We start from the raw sequence: 24,794 nt of genomic DNA on the forward strand, positions 1-24,794 counted from the left end.
GGCTCCAACTCCAATGAGACAGAACTGGTATGGTCTGACATTGATGATCATTTAACCTGGCCCTGGACGCCTTTACAACCCTCTCCTTAACTTTGCCTTTCCAGCATAGGGGTACAAGTAAATTCCTATTCCTACTAATCACTCCATTATCTAGGTGGCCCTTCTTTACTTCTCAGAAGTTTCATCACTGGTGTTCTTAATACCCTGTATTAAATTTATTTGCAAAGACTTGAAACAATTTCTATTTTATTTGTTATGGGCAAATACAGTCTAATAAAATTTCCAAATATTAAAAAAATTAGAAGACACATGAAATCTCAAAATGGGGAAATGTTAGCCACGTTTAGGAAGAAAATGTACTAATATTATTGGAGGAGAGAATTCAGGAATTGGAAGATAACACTAATGAGTTTGGAAGGTATAAGACTGTGGAGAAGTTTGAATGGTGGGCTTCATGCCACAGGAAATAGGGAGTGATTCAAAGTTCTATAAAGATTGTGCTCACTTCAGCAGCACATATACAAAGTTTTATAAGATTAATCTGAAAGTGGTAGGCAGTTTGGAGTATGTGATGGAGTGATGTCAAAGAAAAATTGCACCAGATGGTTAAACAGGCAAGGAGTACTTTACTCAAGATGATTCTGTAATAGAGGAGAGAGACTGAACTCCGTTCTGCTGAAACAAAAGGCATGGAAGTTTTTAGATGCCAGGATGAGCTTAGCTGTAGGAAAAATAGTAGAGGATGCTGGGGAAGAGGTTGGTCAATATAATTAGACCATCTCTGTTTGCTTTGGCTCTTATCAAAGTTAGGCTCCTATACTCCCCACAGAGACTGGGAACTAGGGGCAATACCTTTCTTGAAGGTTGTATTTCAAAGAGCTGACTCCCAGGTCCTTGAGAAAGACATTTCTGGGTTGGAAAATTATCAAGTGACTAGGAGAAAATTTACATCTCAAAGGGGCAGAGAAAGAATTTATAATTTCAAGCTTCTTAAAGTAAATGTTTTCAGAAAAGGGAGGTTAGGGGCCTATGGTAAAGAAAAATCCTGTCTGAAGTTTAGCCAAACTGAGGGACACATTAAGGCCATCTTGATCAGTAGTTAAAATTAGCATTACCTTCAGGAAGGTTATTTTATAAAGAAAAGCAATGCTTTAGGAACTTTCTCAGAAGAATCAAAAGTAACTGTCTGCTAGTTAGATACAGGTCAGGAATAATGAGAAAGGGCAGTTACAAAGTAAACTCAACTAATGTTCTCTGTGTTGTAGCTTTAATAAAGATGAAATAAGTAGAAAAAAAATAATCCATTGGTACACGGTGAGAGCCAATTGGATGGATTGCCCAATTAGAAATACTTCTTTATTTTCTAGTCATTATCAGTCAAGGATTAACAAACCTACTTTTATTAGATATACTTCTGTCTAGGGATTGAGAAATATCAATTATTTAAACTTAATCACTACTTTATTTCTGTGAGATTTTTAAAAATATACTTTGGGGAAAAGTAATGGAAGAGTGATATAGCACTAAAACATTCAAGTGAATGACATAATAAGATCCTATCTTTCTCAATTTAAGGAGAAAAAAAGGGAGGGCAAAAGAAATGGGCAGAAAGTAAGTTTACCAACCAGTCATTGTGTCAAGTGTTTTCATATATTTATCTAATTTAATACTCACAAAACAATGAGACATAAGGAAGATATTTATCCCATTCCATAGATGAAACTCTATTTACAAAGTAATATATCAACCATTTGTAGAGCTGACCCTTGAATTTAAGGCCTTACGTCTGTGGAAAGGCAAGAGCCACACCCTGCTAATACAAGGTGCTTAGAAGAGGTAGACTTCAGTGAGCAGGAAAATCAGAGCATGCGTGAACTGACGACAAGTTTTGCTGATCTAGCAGCTTTGTGAGATTTGTCTAGATTCAAAGGCCCTTGCTCTACTAAACCATCAAATTAGAGGTGGTCTCCTTCTGAAACAACCAATATTTGCAGAGCTATTCAGACTTTGGGTCATGGTATTTTTTCAAGGATTAACTATTATCACTGGCTTTTCAAATTTTAACTTTAGAAAGTCCTTGCTTTTGTTGGAAGCAATGTTAAATTTTGATGCAGTTGTTTGCAGGGATGAAACTTGCGGTCGCCCTCTGGAGGCTATTCTCAGGTCCGACTAGCATACCTTAATTTTGAGAAAGAAGTCAGGTCTTAACAATTTAACAAGTCATTTTAAATGTGTGGAAATTATGTATATACATTATACTTTTTTAGAAGTTACAAAACATTGAGTTCAAAATGCTCAAAATATTTTAAAATGCTGAATTAAACGATTTATGGCATAGCATGTTTTGAATTCCTGTTCTCCCTTTGGAAATGGAGATGGTCATCATTCTCCTTTTATCACGCAATATCTATACTGGGACTAAAACCGTTATTTTTTCCTCCCCTATTATAGGAACACATGGGCAATTAGTTCTATAAAATGAATAATAAAACATATGACACAATACTATACACTCAATTACTACCAAGATCTTCCATTTTAAGTTTTAAAAAAAAATCTCTAAATTTCCAATTAAAAAAATTTTTTTTCTTTCTCTCAGAGATAAAACATCAGAGCTTACAAGAACCCTTAAAAACAGAATGGCTCAAAGGATAAAAATGTTTTGCTCCCTAGTTCATTCTTGTTCAGTTTTCTTGTAGAAGGTGTATTATACCAGTTAGTGTAAATTATACAAGCAAAGTTCTTGCCATATATTGGTGACAGCTTTTCTACATAAAGTAAGCAGTTAAGGGGCTTCCCTGGTGGCGCAGTGGTTAAGAATCCACCTGCCAATGCAGGGGACACGGGTTCCAGCCCTGGTTCCCGAAGATCCCACATGCCGCGGAGCAACTAAGCCCATGTGCTGCAACTACTGAGCCTGCGCTCTAGAGTCCGTGTGCCACAACTATTGAGCCTGCGCTCTAGAACCCATGCGCCACAACTACTGAAGCCCGTGCACCTGGAGCCCATGCTCCGCAACGAGAAGCCACCATGATGAGAAGCCCGCACACTGCAACAAAGAGTAGCCCCCACTCTCCGCAACTAGAGAAAGCTCGCGTGCAGCAACGAAGACCCAACACAGAGCCAAAAATAATAAATAAATAAATTTTTTTAAAAAAAGTAAGCAGTTATGAGCTGCTATAAACCTACTGTTTCTTTACTTGATTTAAATGAATTTAATTCTTTAAATAACTGAGCAAGTAGAGAATTTAGACTCAGCCATTATTAGAGGTACCTTATACAACCAAAGTGGTATAAAAACCCTGTAACATGAAAGTGTTGTGGAGGTCCTTCTGGTCTTCTGAGACCGGGACACCTGTACCTTTATGTCCCATTTATAAATGCTCCTCTATAATGTTTGGGATGCTGAAATATTTGATGAGATAGATACCTCATGCCTATTACATGCCTTCCCTATATCTCTCTCAACTACATCCCTCTAATGAGTTGGTGCAGCTCCAAGGCTCTATCCAGTAACAAGGTAGTGTCAGGCAGTGCTTGTTGTACTCACTGGCTTTTAATCCTCCAACTGCCTTGTAATCTCCTCCTTCACACCTTGAGGCTTAGAAATGGCATATTTCCTGAGGAAGAGGTTTCTAGGGAGTCCTGTATACTTGCTTGAAATGGGGACAGAAGGATGGAGGAACAGAAGGGAAGATACACGGAAGATGAACGGATTTTTTTTTTTTTTTTTTTTTTTTGCGGTATGCGGGCCTCTCACTGTTGTGGCCTCTCCCATTGCGGAGCACAGGCTCCGGACGCGCACGATCGGCGGCCATGGCTCACGGGCCCAGCCGCTCCGCGGCATGTGGGATCTTCCCAGACTAGGGCACGAACCCGTGTCCCCCGCATCAGCAGGCGGACTCTCAACCACTGCGCCACCAGGGAAGCCCCGGATTTTTTTTAATATAAATTTTTCTGCCATAAAAACTATAGGTACCAAGCAAAGCAATCAGGGAAATATATATTCATGCATTAATTTACCACTTACAACGATGAGTAGATAGAGGACATTAGATAGATTAAGGAAGTATCTAGGAGGTAAAATGGATAAGATTGATAATGGATAGGATATAGTGGCTGATGCGAGAGGTTGAACTCAAAGATTATTGTTAGGTGCCTGGTTTATACAACTGGGTGAATGGTGTCACTACACACTAAGACAAATGAAAATGAAGGAGGAGAGATTCAGCAGTTTAGGGAGACCATGAGTATTTAGCTTTATGTATATTTTAAATGAACAGATTTAGATGTTAATTAGGCAACTGGATTTACAGAATTCAGATTAGAGGTCTCAGGTACACAGATGTCCAAACTTGATGGAGTTGGTAACTGAAGCTGTGTGTTTCTGTGAAATCATATTATGAGTTCCAGAGTGAGAGGACATAATGGCCTAAAACTGAATTTTGAAGAATTTCAACATTTAATGTCTGAGGAGAAGGATACGTACCTGCAAAGAAGATAGAGAATGAACTGCCGCAGAGATGAGAAGAAAACCAGAGGAGTTTTTGGGTCAAGGAAAATCAAGTCTCAAAGACAGAAGCAAATCCTACTTACAGGTCAAGTAACTAGGAGATAAAATTTTCACATCGCATCCATGGATTTGGAAATAGTTTATGAAGTACCTTTTTATTGGAGTAATAAAAGATGGATTCTATTGGGAGTGGGTTGAAGCATGAGAAGGAAGTCATAAAGTGAAGATATCAAATATAGATAAACATTTTTAAACAGCTTTATGGAGGTATAACTGATGCACAAAAAATGGCACATGCTTAATGTATACTATTTGATGAGTTTGGACATATGCATAAACCCATGAGACAATTAACACAATCAAGGTAATAGACATATCTGTCCCCTCCAAAAGCTTCCTTGTGTCCCATTTTTTCTGTGTGTGGTAAGAACACTTCACATGAAATTGACCCTCTTAACTAATTTTAAGTGCTTAACACTATTGTTAACTATAGACACTATTTGTACAGCAGATTTCTCAAATTTATTCATCTTGTATAACTGAAAATTCATACCTGTTGAACAACAGCTCCCCATTTCTCCCTTTCCCCAGCCCCTGGCAACCAACATTCTATTCTCTGCTTCCATGAGTCTGATTATTTTAGATACCTCATATAAATGGAATTATGCAGTATTTGTCCTTCTGTGACTGGCTTATTTACTTAGCGTATTGTCCTCCAGGTTCATCCCTGTTGCCACAATGGTAGAACCCCCTTCTTCTTTTAAAGTTGAAAATATTCCATTGTAAATATATACTACATGCTTTGAACCATTCATCTGTTGATGAACATTTTGGGAAAAGCTTCTTGACACTGATCTTGGCAATGATTTATTGGCTATGACACCAAAAGCACAGACCACAGAAGCAAAAATAGACAAGTAGAACTACATCAAAATAAAAAGCTCCTGCACAGCAAAGGAAACAACCAACAGAATGGAAAGGTAACCAATGGAATGGGAGAAAATATTTGCAAATCATATATCTGGTAAGGGGTAAATATCCAAAATTTATAAGGAATTCCCACAACTAAGTAGCAAATAAACCAAATAACTCCATCAAGAAATGGGCAAAGAACTTGAATATACATTTTCCAAAGAACACATATGAACGGCCAAAATGTATATGAAAAGGTACTCAGCATCGCTAATCATCAGGGCAATGCAAATCAAAATCACGAAGAGATATCACCTCACACCTGTTAGGATGCTTAGTTTCAAAAATATAAAGGTAACAAGTACTGGGGAGAATATGGAGAAATTGGATCTCTTGTACACTGTTGGTGGGAATACAAAATGGTATATAGTCACTATGGAAAACAGTATGGAGGCTTCTCGAAAAATTAAAAATAGAACTATCATATGATTTAGCAATCCCACTTCTGAATGGATATATGTATATATATGTGTGTGTGTGTGTATATATATGTATAAGAGAACTGAAATCAGGATCTCAAAAAGATTGCACTCTCATGTTCATTGAAGCATTATTCACAATTGCCAAGATATAGAAAAACATTTTCAAGAATTATTTTAAAAACTGTGCCTTTGAAGAAGAGATAGTGTGGTAATTAGTAACAGAAGTCAGGTGGAGAAAGGTGAGTTTGGTTTTGCTTTCCTTTTTTGCTTTACTCTTCTTTATTATTTTTCCCAATTTGGAAGATTTTAGAATGTTTAAAAAAGATAGTGGAAAAGATCCAGATTAGAGAAGGTATTGAACAAAATAAGGATCCTTAGAGAGTGCAAGGTGATGCAATCCAAATCAGGAGTAAGGGAATTGGGTTTAGTAGGAATAGAGCTTCTGTTCTGTTAAATTACCAAAGGAGATAAAGATGGCAGCAGATGTAGTAACTCTATTATGTTAATTAACAGGAAAGTTCTCCTAATGTTTTTTCTTTTCTTTTCTGTGAATTAAAAGAGATTATCTCCTGATATTATAGCAAATGGTGGGGACATGCCATTTAAGAATAGTGCAATAGCTGAATCACTTTGTTATACAGCAGAAACTAACACAACATTGTAACGCAATTATACTCCAATAAAGATTTAAAAAAAAAAGAATAGTGCAGAAAGAGAGAACAAAGTGTAAAGAGTGGGAAATGATGGGTCCAGATTAATGTAGCAGAATTAAAGGGCAATATTAAAGGACCTTTTAGGTTAGTGATCATGAATTTATAAAGGAAACAATCTAAACTATTATACACTTTACTTGGGAAGACTTTGAAAGCTGGAGATCAAGAAAAGAGAAAGCAATGGTTTGGGTTGATCCAGCATAATTAAAAGACACTGGAACAGGGCTAGGGACAAACACACTAGTAGATAATGGACATTGGAATGTAAGAGAGTAAGGGGAGATACAAAGGCAGTATCAGGAGAAAGCAAGGGAGTAAACAGACTTGCGTCAAAGTACTATCATAGTGGTGGGGTATTTGAACAAGTGAAGTGGAATGTGAGAAGTTATTGTAAAGGGATGGCATATTTGTGTGAATAATTTTTAAAGACTATTTCTCTTTTTCCAGCTCTGATTTTTATTTTAGAGGACTGACTCCTGAAAACTCGGTTTCCCAGGATTCACTGACAACTAGCTTCCAATTAATTTTGAGTAAAGGAAGGACTGGTGAGAGTTTGGAGGAAGGGGATAGGGGAGAACCCAGAATGCCCTCTTTCTTTGAGTTGTACATACAACTGAGGCTTCGTCTCCCTCATGCGTCCAATTCCTGCTCAAGGGCTTCTCCCTCCATGTTCCCAGCACCCACTAGCAGTCTCTACATTCATTCCAGTTCTGCTTAGGGGATTCAGTCTTTCCAAACTCTAGGTTGCCTTCCTATTTCATTTGACTCCAGCTTTTATAACTTTTGAAACAAGCTCCTTTTATTAAAATCTACTTTCTAAACTTCCTGAAGCAGATTTCCTGTCCTGCATGAGTAATCCCAGGAAAAAGATGCTCAAGATGGGGCTCTGGAATAAGGTTTTGAGCTTGAATGTAATAGTGACTCCATTGCCAATGCAAAGACAAGTGCTTCTTCCGAGTAGTGGAAGCAATAAATAAATTACCAGCAATATTTGCTTTGAACATATTGCCAGTTGAAGACAATACTTTTACATCTCAAGCGGCAGCGGATTTTGTCTATTACAGCAGTAATACCTACAAGCACCATGGGGACCATTAGCTGCTTCTTATAGCACCAGAGAGCTTACAAAATGAAAATGTTTACACTTAATGTTAAAAGGTGTTAGGTGTTTAAGCTCTCAGATCGAGGCATGGGAAGACACAGAGAGCCACACTGAGGGCCTTAAAATTTTCTCATGTCTTAGAGCCACACAGCAGACATGGCTGAGGATCAAGTTTCAAATCTAAAAGTGTGGGTTGCAGAATTAAAATGCAAGTTCAACGTACATCTGTGCTAAGCCTCACAGATTAATATCAGGACATTGATCAGGAAGAGTTGGGTATTAAGATAAGGATATATTGAGTATTTAGGATAAGTGCAGGTAGGCAGACTCAGATTAATATGAAAATTTTTAACCCAAATCTTCCTGTGGTTTCCTTGACAAAGGAAGCCACCCTTCTTCCTCCCCATTTGAGGAAACTAACCTTCCCTTACTTAACATATCTCTAAAGACCTCATCTAAATAGGTTAGTTTTCAAGGAAATTTCTACTTTTCTCAAGACCCACCCACATCAGCACTTATTGCATCCTAATAACTACAGTCAGATTCTACCAGGCCCCAGTAGGCAAGTATAATGTCCACCCTGGTAGGAGTTAGCATATACATCAAAAGAAATGCTATATCCTGTTAACGTGTATCAGCAGAAACCTGTAGAATGTGTGTGCGGCATATTTTTTTGGGGGGTTTTTTTGTTTGTTTTTTTGCGGTACGCGGGCCTCTCACTGTTGTGGCCTCTCCCGTTGTGGAGCACAGGCTCCGGACGCGCAGGCTCAGTGGCCGTGGCTCACGGGCCCAGCCGCTCCGCGGCATGTGGGATCCTCCTGGACCGGGGCACGAACCCGTGTCCCCTGCATTGGCAGGTGGACTCTCAACCACTGTGCCACCAGGGAAGCCCTGGCATATATTTTATAAGTGTTAGACTGAGAAAGATCGAATATAAAGTTGCAAGGGGTTGAATTTATTATAAAGACGTTACCTGAGATTCAAAGTATTAGCTCTAGCTGATGGAATTGGCTCTAATCGTTGGCTTGTTTGGCTGACTGAAACATAGATTCAATAGTCAGCAACATTCAAAGAGGGGAAGATGCCATAATTTATCTGACAGAATGTAGACAAAGGAATCCATGTACTTAAAATGAGAAGTTGGAGTGGATTAATTATGTAAAACCCACTCAACTATCCCATAGTTATGCCCCCTCAGAGGTCACCGATAACATTCTTCTTCAAGACATTAAGACATTCTTTGATGAGAGAAATACAAGCATCCTTTTAAACCTCTGTGGCATCTGTCTTCTGTGGGCTAAAGATGACAATGCGGGATAGCACCAATGAAATGGCCCCCGTGCTTTTTAACAGGAACATTGGGTTACAAAGTAGCAGAGGTTAAGTGGTAGCATTTAACATGAGAAACAAGGTGAGTGCAATTATCATAAAGGTCAGCAGGGCAGAGTGGCAGTATTTTGACCCAAAGTGACTTCCAGCAGTAACAGATTAATCACATTTACACTGGGAATTACATTGATGAGCAGGCTTGAACTGTATAAATGAAAATAAAATTCAAGCACAATGAGCAGAAACCTGCATTGATTTTCCAGCAATGAAAATTACAGCCTCGCCCAGACCTAAACCAGAGATCAGGTGGCTACAATAGCTTCAGGAACTTTGCTGCAACACTGTCAAAAGTATAGAGTGTGATTATTTTCTTCCTCCAGGTCTACCTCAAAGGGGTTTACAATTTTCCAGGGGGAATGTTTAGAAAGAAAAGTGGAAAACTCAGAATTTTTCAGAGATTATTAAGATAAATTTACACACCTGAGGTTCCAAAACATCACTGTGGTCTTCAGGTCATAATAGGGCTTATGGAAGCCATGTGATAATTGGAATTTTGACACAAGTTCACCTCACTAGAAATCTTGTGCAGTGACCTACACTATATTTCCCCATATCTGAATGTATTTTTGGAGTACACATACTTGGAAAATGACAGAACTCTCAACCAAGGTCAGTGAGTGCTATTAAGAACGGCTACTGCCTGACATCCATTAGGATAGCTATTATTAAAAACAATAATAAATAACAAGTATTCGCATGGATGTGTAGAAATCTGAACCCTTCTACATTGCAGTTCCTCAAAAAATTAAACAGAACTACCATACGATCTAGCTATTCTACTTCAGAGTATATATCCAAAGGAATTAAAAGCAGGGACTTGAACAGATGTTTGTAATTTCACCTTCTTAGCAGCATTATTCACAATAGCCAAAAGATGGAAACAACCTAAATGTCCATCAACAGAGGAATGGATAAACAAAATGTAGTATATACATACAATGGAATATTAATGACCCTAAAAAGGTAAAAAATTCTGACACACACTACGATACGGATGAACTTTGAAGACATTATGCTAAATGAAATAAGCCAGAACCGAAAACACAAATACTGTGATTCCAGTCATATGAGGTACTACAGTAGTCAAATTTATATAGACAGATAATAGAATGGTGATTGCCAGGGTCTGGGTGCAGTGATGAATGGAGAGGTGTTGTTTCATGGGTACAGAGTTTCAGTTTGGGAAGATGAAAAAAGTCCTGGAGATGAATGGTAATGATGGTTGCACAACAACGTGAATGTACTTAATGCCACTAAATGGTACACCTACACATGGTTAAGATGGTCACTTTTATGTCATGCATATTTTGCCACAACTGGAAAAAAATACATAGGAAGGGCCAAGTGGAAACTCCTGGAACTGTCCCTACATGAAAACGATACCAAAAAATAGCAATAGCACATATCTGGGGAATTTGCAGAGACTAAAATAACCATGCAGATGGGAATCTCCATCACCTGCCCCATTTAAATAATCTGTTTGGCCTGTAAAAAAGGCAAGTAAGTCATGGACAATGATTGTTGATTATCATAAGATAATGAGGTACTAATTCTAATCAAAGCTGCTGGATTTTATGGGCCTCTTTTTTCTGGAACAAATCAAAACATCTCTAACTCCTGATACACAGCTATTGATCTGGCGAATAGTTGTCTCCACATCAAACAGCAAAGGTAACGGAGCAGTTCACTTCTATCTGACAGAGACAGAAGTACACTCAAACTTTGTCTTACTTGAGTGCTATGCCAAGTCTCCCGATGTCTATAACATTATAGTCCACAGGGAGATTAGTCATCTGGATATCACAAAAGCATTATGATAGTCCCTTGTATTGATGAGTTTATGGTGATTGGACATGAGAAAAAGTAGGAGGTACTCAAGTTGTGTCAGTAAGATACATAGATGTCAAAGAGTGGGAAATAAACTCCATGAAAATTTAGGATGTCAAATATATCACAGCCTAAGTATGATAATGCACACAAACAGAAACCAACCTCCAGAAAGCACTGAAGATCATGTTGATTTGTTTTAAAGATGCAGGCAGCACACAGCTAGGATTCCGAAAGATTTGTTACACACTCCCTTTCCTAAATCCCATTCCTGATAGTGACTGCTCTTTCCTTTTACCTCTTCTCTCCTGTCCTCACCCTTCCTTTATTGTTCCCTATCCTTCTTACCCCTTTGCCCTCTTTCATTCTTCCTCATAGAGAATAGCCTGGGCTATTATTTGCATTCTTTACATTCTTTATATCTCTCTCCCGTCCACCCCCCACCTCAACAAAGGCCTTGTACCAATTAAGAAAGTAAACATTTCAAGTCTTCAGAGTATTGACAGGAGAAAGGTTATGGGGAAATAGCAAATCCTGACAATTTAAATATTCTCTATGTATCACATAAGTATATTTATTGTAAATAAATTCATACATGCAATAATAGTACAAATAGAAAATATTCACAAGCTACCAGACTGCCAAATTCTGCATGAGATACAAAATCACATACCTATACTATCTGCTTTTCAATTTATAATTAAAACCATGTTACCTCAGAATTTTAAAAATAGCATTTGGATAATTATAAAAAAAATTATAACTACATTAAAATTTTAAATTTCTGCACTTTTAAAGACACCATTAGAAAATGAAAGGGCAAGCCACAGATTGGAGAAAACATTCATGAGATATAGATATAGATATAGATATAGATATATACATAACATAGACTGGCATCCAGGATATGTAAGATGACCTTACAACTCAATAGTGAAGTAGTATTTGGGGGAAATACTACTTCAGAATTATAAGAAACAAATATTTGTGTTTAAGCCACCCAGCCTATAGTATTTTTTATTGAGATATAGTTGAAATATAACATTATGTAAGTGCAAGGTGTACACTTGTTGGTTTGGTACATTTGTATATTGCAGTATGATTACCACCAGTACCATTAGCTAACACCTCTATCATGTCACACAATTATCATTTCTTTTTTTGTGGTGAGAATAATTATGATCTAGTCTCTTAGCAACTTTGAAGTTTATAGTACAGTATTGTTGACTGTAATCACTATGTTGTGCATTAAATCTCCAGGGCTTATTTATCTATCAATACCAGTTGCAAGTTTATATCATTTGACCAACATTTTTCCAATTTCCCCACCCCCAGCCCCTGGAAACCACCATTCTACTCTTTGCTTTTATGACTTCGGCTTTTTTAGATTCCATATATAAGTGATATAAGACAGAAAAAGACCGTCTATGGTATTTTTGTCATAGCAGACCAAACAAAGGAGTATTTGGGAGATGCCATATCATGTAAGCTTTTTAGTCAATGGTGAGAAATATTGATTTTATTCAATTACAATAGGATAGTGCAATGCAGAGTTGGGTTTGGAGGCTTAAACATGGGAGAAAAATGATCTAATTTAATTTTTAAAGATTATCTATGGGGGGAGGGCTTCCCTGGTGGCACAGTGGTTGAGAGTCCGCCTGCCGATGCAGGGGACACAGGTTCGTGTCCTGGTCCGGGAAGATCCTACATGCCGCGGAGCGGCTGGGCCCGCGAGCCATGGCCGCTGAGCCTGCGCATCCGGAGCCTGTGCTCCACAACGGGAGAGGCCACAGCAGTGAGAGGCCCATGTACCACAAAAAAAAAAAAAAAAAAAAAAAGATTATCTATGGGGAGTTTCCTATAGACAAGTAAACAAGAATTCAAGAAGAAACTTTAGAAGGCCCTTTTTAAGAGTCCAGGTAACGGACAGCAGATTAAGGTGGTAAAAATAGAAAAACATTAACTAGCAATTAACTGAGAAATAGATTTTCAGGAACTAACCCCCACACATTTAGATAATTCATCTGAAATATGCTATTTGAAAATATAGCTTCTTAGGATGCATCATATCTCTGAAGAAAACGCTAAAATACCAATGGATTGATAGTCCAAGCAATGAAGATTTACTGAGTGTGTGTGTGTGTGTGTGTGTGTGTGTGTGTGTGTGTTCCTCAACTGTCCTAGGTTCAAGGAAAGGCAAATAGAAATAAAACCTTCATGTTGGAATACTGTCCCACAGTGAGTAAAGGTATCATGTACTTTTAAAATTGTATCTATTTAAACAAAGCCTAATGTAATGGGAAAAATAAACTAGACCTGGAATCAAAAGACCTGAGTTTGAATCGCAGCTTGATTAATTACCAGAATATTAAGTTCGGGCAAGTTGTCCACATTTGATCAATTTCAGGTTCCTTATTTACAAAATGGTAGGCTGGATGGAGTGATCACTAGGCTCCCTTCTTGCATGAGATTTTGTTATTCTACAACACCATATTGGTATTCTCATTAAAGTGAATTTCAAGTGTTTGGTCAAGAAGAGGCTCGGGCTTCCCTGGTGGTGCAGTGGTTGAGAATCTGCCTACTAATGCAGGGGACACGGGTTCGAGCCCTGGTCTGGGAGGATCCCACATGCCACGGAGCAACTAGGCCCGTGAGCCACATCTACTGAGCCTGCGCATCTGGAGCCTGTGCTCCGCAACGAGAGGCCGCGATAGTGAGAGGCCCGCGCACCGCGATGAAGAGTGGCCCCCGCTTGCCACAACTAGAGAAAGCCCTTGCACAGAAACGAAGACCTAACACAGCAAAAATAAATAAATAAATTACTAAACTCCTACCCCCAACATCTTAAAAAAAAAAAAAGAAGAGGCTCATTCACTTCTTTTATGTCAAATTTAATAATAATGTAAGCCCTCATCCCATCAGGCAAAGAAGAAACTACCATTTGTCATCATTCAAGAATCCATTTCTTTCGTTAGGTCACATGAACATTCTAGAGGCTTAAAATAACCCTAGAAAGTGTGGTAGAGGCTCTGTATTTGGGCCTTAAACAAAAGATACATCTTGTTGAACTTTCATGGTGGCTTTAAATCTGCTGACTCTACTGCTTCACTGATAAACTGGAATAACAGGAAAGTTGGTGCCTGAACCCATATTACTTGCATGAAGTGCATAACCACTGTTTCTGAAATCTTTCTGTACCTCTGGAGACATGCCCTATTTTCACATTGCCATAGTGAATGTTTAAGTTTTCTGCTACATGAAGATATGTCCCTCTCTCCAGCCTCGGGGACATCTATCCCTCTTCCTTTGGAGTCTCAATGGCTCTCCTCTCTTTCCTCTCTCTCTCTCTCACCTAACATTATTCTTTCAAAGTATTTGTGCTTTTCAAAGAACAAAGGAAAATCGGTCAATTCCAGGAAACACCAGCTTTTCACCCTAACACAAATCTCCCCTGAAGTAATTAACAGCAAATGTTGACTACCATCTTGAAGTGGTGGTCATAGAGTTATTGGGGAAAACAAACACAAATTAAAGCTTCAATAAATTATACTGCCGTAACTACAAATAATTAGCTCTTCAAGAAAACAGATTTATATATCGACAAAATCCTTGTTTTGGAGCCTCCTCACCAAATAGCCTTAGTCTTTAGGGGAACAATCAATGATCTGAAATCTATCCCTCACCAAGCATACTTTGAAAAGTTCATTCTACTATACAGCTCATTAGATCGAACTTGCAATAAATCTTAACAGACTCAGAGAAGAAAATGTTTACTTAAAGTGGTAAATTTTTCAAAACTTCACGTGGAGCCTGACGGGTATTTCCAAAGATCTGATTCCTGCATTTCGCTTCAGATCATCCCCAATCATTAGAGAGATCTCTATCCAAAAGGTATGTGAATCTTCTATGTTCATGTTGCCATATCTGACTACATATATATTCTTATTTAACACACACAAAAACTCATGTACACACTGTCTCTTGCTCTCTCTCTCACATACACACACAAACACACACACACACCCATCCCTTCAGTTCATATATTTGTAAACCTACATACTCTTTTTGTAACTGCAATTTATTTTTTAAATTCACATTATGTTATTATAATCCACCCATGTTAATACACACAAAAACATTTCATTCAATTTACCTATTGTATAATATTACTTTTGAGAACAAACCATAATTTATTTATCAATTACCTTTAAGAAGGGAATTTAGGTAACATCCACCTTATTATAAACAGCACTACATTAAGATTCCAATGCACCTAGCTTCTAATGTAGATAAATAAGAATTTCCTTAATGATAGAGAGGCTGACCTTTCTTTTATAAGTTTCGTGGCCACCCAGATTTATTCTTTTCTGTTTTTATTTGTCCATTTGTCTATACTGCTGTGGAAATGTTTCAATATGAATGTCATATAATCTGTTCAGCTTTTCTTCATACTTTGTGATTCTTTAAATGTTGTGTTTAAGAAACCTTTCCCTAACCTGACTTCATAAAGCTATATCCATATTTTGCTCCTAAAGTATTCATGTTTTTTCTTTCACATTTAATTTTTGATTTGAACTGGAATTTATTTTCTCATTTCTTTAAGATAGGGGTCTAATCCTTTGTCCATATGAATTTCCAATCATCTCAACACCATTTATTAAAAGGTTCATCCTTTCTCCACAATCTGTAATGTTACCACATTAGCCTTTTTTTTAATCTATCTATGTTCCTGGGCCCTATATTCTGTTCAATTTTGTTTGTCTATACCTTTGCTGTGCCAGTACCACACTGTTTTAATTAATATGACTTTAAATGTTTATATCAGGCAGCATAGGTTGCCCTTTCTTCATGTTTCTTAATGTTTTCATATCTTCTTCAGAATTTTTTGGCTACTTTCAACTCCCTACTTATACGTAATGGTCACCTTGGCTAAGATACGGTAACCAGACATTTGGTCAAACATTATTCATGATATTTGTGTGAAGCATTTTTTTAGATGAGATTAACATTTCACCCAATCAGTTGAAAGTCTTAATAGAAAAAAGACTGACGTCCCCTCAAAAAGAGGGAATTCTGCCAGAAGACTGCCTTTGGACTCACACTGCAATATCAGCTCTTCCCTGGGTCTCCAGCCTGTTGCCCTGCCCTGCAGATTTTTTGCACATACACATCTCCTATTGGCTCTGCTTCTGTTTCTCTGGAGAACTCTGCCTAATACACTTCTCTCCCATATAAACTTTAGATTTAGCTTGTCATGGCTTATGAAAATATCTATTGCAATTTTCATTGTGATAGCAATGCATACACAAGTTAGTGGCATGGTCAATTATAAAATATTGATTCATTTTTACAAAGAATATTATAAAGTGTTCCATTTAATTTTTTACATCCTTTAAGAAAGCATCATTTTCTCCATGAATATTTGACTCACGTTATGATATTTATTCTCAAATACCTGATATTTATTATTTTATTGTGAATGATATTTTTACTTAATAGTAAAAGTATTAATGGAATAGTATTTACTAATAGTAGTACATTTTCTTACTGGTTGTTGCTAATATTTTAAATTCTTATTGGTTTTTGTATGTCAGTCTTGTATCCAGCAAGTTCAGAGATTACAGATTTTCTTGTATTTTGTATGCAGACATTTTCCACCTCTTTTTTTGTTTTCAAATATATTTTCCACTGGCTTGTGCTTCTGTACATATAAATTAATCTTGTGTTAATATTTTATTTGGAATAGTTTTATTGATCTCTATAAATGGATGTGTTGTATATTTTATTTATTTATTTATTTTGGTTTGGCTATTGTATATTGAAAAAGTGAGTATACCCTCTTGTTTCACTCTCTGAAAAATTTTATATAAGATAAAAGTTAATTTGATCCCTGAAGGATTTGCAAAGCACTTTTAAAATGTCTGGTCCTGGTGTTTTTGTTTGCTGATTTCTAGACATTTGACCAGACTAGCCTATTCATGTAAAAGTTGTTAGTATACTATGTTTCTCTATTTCCTCTTAAGACAATTTTGCTAATTTTATTTTTTAATTCAAGTTTTTATAAATTTTCATATTAATGGCATGATACTCTTTACTTTATTCCTATAATTAGTAAAACTCCAAATATATGTAAGTAAAACCCTTATTCTTTCATAGTTTTGTTTGTGCCTTCCTCTTCTATGAACATAAAAAAATACCATTCTTTATATTTTCAAAGAAACAAAATTGAAGTTTACTGATCCTCTCTATTGTCAATTTAGATCCCATTTTTTACTGACATATAATTCACATACCATAGAATTCACCTATTTATATATTTCAGTGATTTTGAGTATATTCACATATAAGTGCAACCATCATTACAGTCAATTTTGAACATTTTTATCACTTCAAAAAACAAATCTAATATTCTTTAGGCATCACCTCCCTATATTCCCACCCTACTTCCCACAAGCTCTAAGCAACCACTAATCTATCTTCTGTCCCTGTAGATTTCACTATTCTGGACATTTCATAGAAAGAGAATCATACAATATAAGGTCTTTTGTGACTGACTTTTTTACTTAGCATAATATTTTGAAGGTTCATCTAGGTGATAGCATGTATCAGTATTTCATTCCTTTTTATAACCAAGTAATATTTCATTGTATGGACATACCAATTCTGTTCATCCATTTATCAGCTGATGGACATTTTGGCTGTTTCCACTTGTTTGCTACTATGAAAAATGTTGCTATAAACAATCTTGTTCAATTGGTGTGAACATATGTTTTCATTTCTCTTGGGTATACATCTAGGAGTAGAATTGCTGGGTCATATGGTAATTTCATGTTTAATTGTTGGAGGAACTGCTTAGATGGTTTTCAATTGAGTGACGCCATTTTACTGTCCTACCACTATTGTTTTAAATAGTGTGAAGTGTGAGTCCTCCTACAAGTTGGAGATTATTGATACCCTCTATAGTTTGTTTTCTGTTTGTCCTACTTGTTTTATTAATTATCTCTTCTTCTATGGCACAATCTATTTAATTCTTATGTTGCAAACTTAGCTAATTAATTTCTAATAAGTTTCCTTTCAAATGTGTGTGTGTGTGTGTGTGTGTGTGACACAGATTACAAGTATTGATTTACAGGTTCCCAGCAAGGGTTTTTTTTTTCAGCTCTAAATATTTAGTAAATTCTGACAGAAATTGTCATTAAATAATAAAATAGAGCTTACAGTTTCAAACTTAATAGAGTCAAAGTAGACTGCTATAAATATTTCACGATTCCAGAAGAAAAATATGAAAGAATTTAGACAAGTAGGAAAAAAAGGAAGATTTAAACCAAATTAGTAACTACATTTAATGCAAATGGATTGGCTGCTCCAAATGAAAAGAAAATACGTGTCAGATTGTATAAAATTACATGTAACTATGTGCTATCTTCAAGAGACATACCCAAAGAAAGTGGAAGAAGTAAATAATAAATGCAAGAGCAGAAATTAATGACATAGAAAATAAACAATACAAATTCAAAAGCTAACATTTGGCTCTTTGAAAATACTAATAAAAATGGCTATCTACTTGAGAGTCTTCTCAAGACCAAAAAAGAAAAAGAAGCCAATATCAGAAAGGTAAAAGGGTCATATATCACACACATGTTACAGACTTTACAAAGGAAAAAATGAACAAAGTGTTTTCAAATAAATTTTAAATTTTATAAAAATCACAGTCCTCTAGAAAAATATAATATCAAAATAGATTCAAACAGAAATAGACATTTATACATACATTTATACATTACAGACACTGAATCAGCACTCACTATTCTCACCATGAAGAAAGCTGAAATCCAAGATTTTTCACTAGTGTGTTCTAAAGAAAGGAAGAATTCCAGTAGTACACAAACTCTTTGAGAATAGAAAGAGGGAACACTATTCAACTACTTTTTAATATTTTCTTCATTTCAAGACAGGAAAGGACAGTATAAGAAAGGATAATTAGAGGTGACCTTACCCAGGAAAACAGATGGTAAATATAATATAAGCAAACTGAGTCCAACATAAAAAGCTAATTTCATGACAGACAACCAAAATTATTTTACATAACAAAATTAATAAAATTAAAGATACAAAAAATTAAATCCAAAGTTTCTTATAATTTCAGCAGTCATGTATGATTTTACAAAAACCCGCAGCTAATCTTATCAAACTAGAAACAGAAACTTTCTTAAATGAAAATTAGCTATCTACCATAGAGTAACATTATAGATACAGGTGAGATGATTAAAGATTTAAAGATGAAGAAGACAAGGATGCCCCCTGTCACCACTCTATTCAGTATTGTACTTGAGAGTTTAGCCAGTGGAGAAAGTCAAGAAAAAGAACTAAAATGTCTAAGGATTAGAAAAGAAAACACACAACTTGTTCTATTTAGATATGATATTGTTGTGTACAGAGAAAATACAAAATAATGTACAGGAAATTGCTAGGATTTGTAAGAGAGCTTCTTAAGATTTCTAGATAAAAATCAATAAAAATAAATTGTGTTTTTATATAATAGCATCAAACAGAAAGTGATAGTAAAAAGAAAGAAATCCTTTTACATAGCACCAAAAAGCTGAAGTAGCAATAAATCCAATAAGATATACAAAGCCTTTACAGACAACATTATAATAGTTTTTCAAAGACCTTGAAGAAATCAGAAATGAATAGAGATATATTTTGTGTTTATAAGTTGGATATCTTAATAGTGAAAAGATGTTAAGTCTCTAAAAATTAAGTTATAGGGTAAGAAAAATCTAAGTGAAAATGCCAAAGATTTTGTTTTGGACCTGAAAAACTTCTTTAAAAATTTATACAGATTACAAAAGCCCACCACACACTTGAAGAATAATATAAATGTGGGAAAACTTGTTCTACTGAATATTTAGTGTTCTTATAAAGCTCTACTAACAAAGAGGGTGCAGTTTTTTTTTTTTTTTTTTTTTTTTTTTTTGTTTTGTTTGTTTGTTTTTTGCGGTACGCGGGCTTCTCACTGCCGTGGCCTCTCCCGTTGCAGAGCACAGGCTCCGGACGCGCAGGCTCAGTGGCCATGGCTCACGGGCCCAGCCGCTCCGCGGCATGTGGGATCCTCCCAGACCGGGGCACGAACCCGTGTCCCTTGCATCAGCAGGCGGACTCTCAACCACTGCGCCACCAGGGAAGCCCCGAGGGTGCAGTTTTGATATAGAGACAAACAAATGAACCAAAAGAAGACTTAATAGAGACACAGAAAAACAAACCAAAACATATATTGTTAAAACAAAATCATATGTATATATATGTACACACACACACACACACACATACATATGGCACCTCTGTATAACAGAGGTATCACAGCACCTCAACAAAGACATAACAAACTTTTCGATTAAAAAATGCTGAGCACTAGGGTATCCATAAAGAAAAGATAATTAAAATTGTATCATATTGTAAACAAAATTATTTCCAGATGGATTAATGACCTACATGTGAAATGGTACCAAATATATTTTAAAAGACAATATAGGAGGCTATCTTTAAGCCACAAAGTAGAAAGATGGAAAAAAGTATAAGCTTTAAAGGAAAAGATTGATGTATTTACCCACATTAAATTAAGAAATATTTTCCAACAAAAGAAAACACAAAGATAGTTAAAAGAGAGGTCATGCCACAGACCTGAAAAGATCATTGCAACATATAAAACCAATAGAGAGACTACTATTCAAAATATGAAAAGAACTTAAAAAGAATAAAGCTGGAGGTATCTCACGCCCTGACTTCAGACTCTAGTACAGACCTACAGTAAACAAAACAGTATGGTACTGACACCAAAACAGACATATGGAACAGAATAGAGAGACCAGAAATAAACCTATATACACTTATGGTCAATTAATCTAAGACAAAGGAGGCAAGAATGTTCAATAGGAAAAAGGTCTCTTCAATAAGTGGTGCTGGGAAAACTGGACAGCTACTTGTGAAACAATTAAATTAGAACACTTTCTCACATCATATACAAAAATAAATTCAAAATGGATTAAAGACCTAAATACAAGATCAGAAACCATAAAACTCCTTGAAGAAAACATAGGCAAAACACTCTGACATAAATAATAGCAATATTATTTTGGATCTGTCTCCTAAGACAAAGGAAACCAAAGAAAAAATAAACAAATGGGACCTAAATAAACTTTAAAGCTTTTGCACTGAAAAGGAAACCACTGACAACATGAAAAGACAACCTACTAAAGGGCAGAAAATATTTGCAAATGATATGACCTATAAGAGGTTAATATCTAAAATACATGAACATCGCATAAAACTCAATATTAAAAAAACAATTAAAAATGGGCAGAAGACCTGAATAGACATGTTTCCAAAGAATACATACAGGTGGCCAATAGGCACATGAAAAGATGCACATCACTAATCAACAAAGAAATACAAATCAAAACCACAATGAGGTATCACTTCATACCTGTCAGAATGGCTATCATCAAAAAGACTACAAATAACAAATGTTGGCAAAGATGTGGAGAAAAGGGAACCCTAGTACACTGTTGGTAGGAATATGAATTGGTGCAGCCACTATGGAAAACAGTATGAAGGTTTCTCAAAAACTAAAATCAGAACTACCACAAGATCCAGCAATTCCACTCCTGGGTATATATCCAAAGAAAACGAAAATACTAATCCCAAAAGATGAATGCACCCAATGTTCACAGCAGCATTATGTACATTATTTACAATAGCCAAGATATGGAAGAAACCTAAGTGCCTGCTAACAGCCAAATGAATAAATAACATGTGGTATGATACACACACACGCACGCACACACACACACACACACACACACACACAGAGAAATATTACTCAGCCATGAAAAAGAAAGAAATCCTGCCATTTGCAACAACATGGATGGACATGGAGGGTATTATGATTAGTGAAATAAGTCAGACAGAGAAAGACAAATACTGTATGTTATCATTTATATGTGGAATCTAAAAAATAAAATGAATGACTATAACAAAACTGAAATAGACTCACAGTTATAGAGAACAGACTAGTGGTTACCAGTGGGGAAAGAGAAGGAGGAAGGGGCAAGATAGGGGTAGGGGATAAAGAGGTATAAAATGTGTAAAATAAATCAGCTACAAAGATATATTTACAGTTCAGGAAATATGGCCAATATTTTATAATAACTTTAAATGGAGTATAATCTATAAAAATATTGAATCACTATGTTCTACATCTGAAAGTAATATAATATTGTAAATCAACTATACTTCAACTAAAAAATGAAATAAACTCTTAAAAGCAAGAATAAAAAGGCAAATAACCCAACAGAAAAGTAGGCCAAAAATTCAATAGACCCTTCAAAAAACAGCAAATCCCAAAAGCCAATAACTATATTTAAAACTGTAAAATATTTATATTTTCAATAGTAATCATGAAAACTAAAATTCACACCATAATGAGGTACCACTACACACAGATTAGATAGGAAATATTAAAATAAATGATAACAACTAATGTCAAGGAATTTAAATATGAGTCACCACCACTGTTGGAAGTGTAAGTTGATTGGACCACTTGTCATTATCTTGTGGTTTAAGGACATATTTTCTCTGTGACTCAGCATCTCATTCCTGAAACTTCCCTGTAACCCAGTAGTTCACTCCCTAGAGAAACGTGTTCTCCTGTCTACTAGGATACATATATAAACATGTATCTTGTTCAGCATTGTTCATGACAGCCATAAATAGAAAACAACACAAATATCTATCAACAGTATTACAGGAATGTGCACATAAGTAATAAATCTACAAAGAAAAACAATGAATGGGTTAACATAAAAGTTAGGTAAGTGGTTATTGTTTGTGCTATGGGAGGGTTTTGTGATGATGCAAGGCATGGAGGGGATTCTTGGTTGTTGCCAATGTTCCATTTCTTGACCCGTGTGATTGTAACAATTGTTACTGCTTCATAATTTTCATTAAATGTACATAGAGTCTATAGATTTTCCATCTAAACTCACAAAGAGAAACAGCTATTGTGCTTACTACCTAGGGAGTTAAGTACACAGGAATGATGCTACAGATGAATACTTATGTCTCCACAGCGATGCTTGCTGGCCACAAAAGCTAAAGCACCAGGATAACTGCCTTTCCTTATTTTCAAATTCCAAGTCTCACGTAAATGCACTGAGTTTGTGGAATTTCTTTTACATAAAGATCCCAAGCTGAAAGAGGGTTTGGGATTTTTTTTTCTTAACTTCTAACCTCTGCCTTAGGAAGGTATACTAGAAAATGCAGTAGCCCCCTTATCCTCAGGGTATACATTCCAAGACCCCAGTGGTTGCATGAAACAGCAGATAGCACCGAATCCTATATATACTGTGTTTTTTTCCTATACTTACATACCTATGATAAAATTTATAAGATAGGCACAGTAAGAGGTTAACAATAACTAATAATAAAATGTAAAAATTATAGCAATATACTATAATAAAAGTTATCTGAATGTGGTCCCTTCCTCTCTCAAAATATCTTATTGTACAAATTTCATGCCTTTTCCATCTTAACTAAGCACTTATCATGCACTGTGGCCATAACTTTTGCAATTTGAGGTGTGACCGCAAAACTAGCATGAATTTATTTTTCCTTCTTCACAATTTCACATACAGAAGATTCATTCTTACCATAGATCTTAGCAACCTCAGCAAATGATTTTTTCTTTCCTTATTAAACCAAGAACTTTCACCTTTTCACCTAAAGACACTACTTTACAGCTTCTCTTTGGCATATCCAAATTGCCAGCATCACTCCTCTTTTGCTTTGGGGCCATTATTAAGTAAAATAAGGGTGACTTGGACACAAGCACTGTGATACTGAGAGTCAGTTCTATAACCAAGATGGCTACTAAGTGACTAAGGGGTGAGATATGCCAGACAAAGGGATGGTCCATATCCCGGTGGGTGGATGGATGATACAAGATTTCATCACGCTACTCAGAAATTTATGAATTGTTTATTTCTGGAAGTTTCTACTTAATATTTTTGGACTTCGGTTGACCGTGGGTAACTGAAACAGTAGAAAATGAAACCTCAAATAAAGGGAAATGACTATAGATCAAATAGATGCTGAATGCCAATCCACTTATTTCACTCTAGGAGTAATCTTGGATGAATCAATTATAATACCATCTGAACTCTCCAAACATCTTTAGTTCTTTCAGATTGGTAAGAAGTGGTCTTGTTAATGACATAGTAATTCTTTTTCCCCTTGTCAATGAACAACATGGTGCACATATTCACTGAAGTGTGTCAAAACTCACACCTGTTAAATGACATTTTCAAATTAACTTCCTTAAGGTGATCCTGCCCTTAGAGAAGTAACTTTTCTTGCTTTTTCAGAGTCCTTAACTCCAAGAATCAAGTTTATTATTTAACTAGACCTACACTTCCAAATACTCTCACCAATAGCCACTGTCCCCAAAGAGTTTAGACTCTAGTGTTACCCTGAAGCATTTTTTCAAAGGAAAAAAAATCTCCCTAGAAAAAAGTATTTATATTCTCTTTAGGTTTAGTCTTCCTATGGGTATCAAATAATATTCACTCCTTCCTTAAATCTAACACAGACAAAAAAATTCCTGAATCTATACCATGCCAACTTCTGAATTCTGAATTTGGGATACAGTAAATTAATGATTAATAGTTTCTTCTTCAACTTCCTTTAGTACAAACACACACACATCCTAATTTTCTTAGTCTTTTAAAATACCATCACAATTGAATAAGATCACTAACTTCGATACTACGATATCATAATATAGGATTTCCTACTATGGT

Source organism: Mesoplodon bidens (assembly GCF_964165515.1).
Source record: "Mesoplodon bidens genome assembly, contig: HAP1_SCAFFOLD_103, whole genome shotgun sequence".
Classification (NCBI taxonomy): Eukaryota; Metazoa; Chordata; class Mammalia; order Artiodactyla; family Ziphiidae; genus Mesoplodon; species Mesoplodon bidens.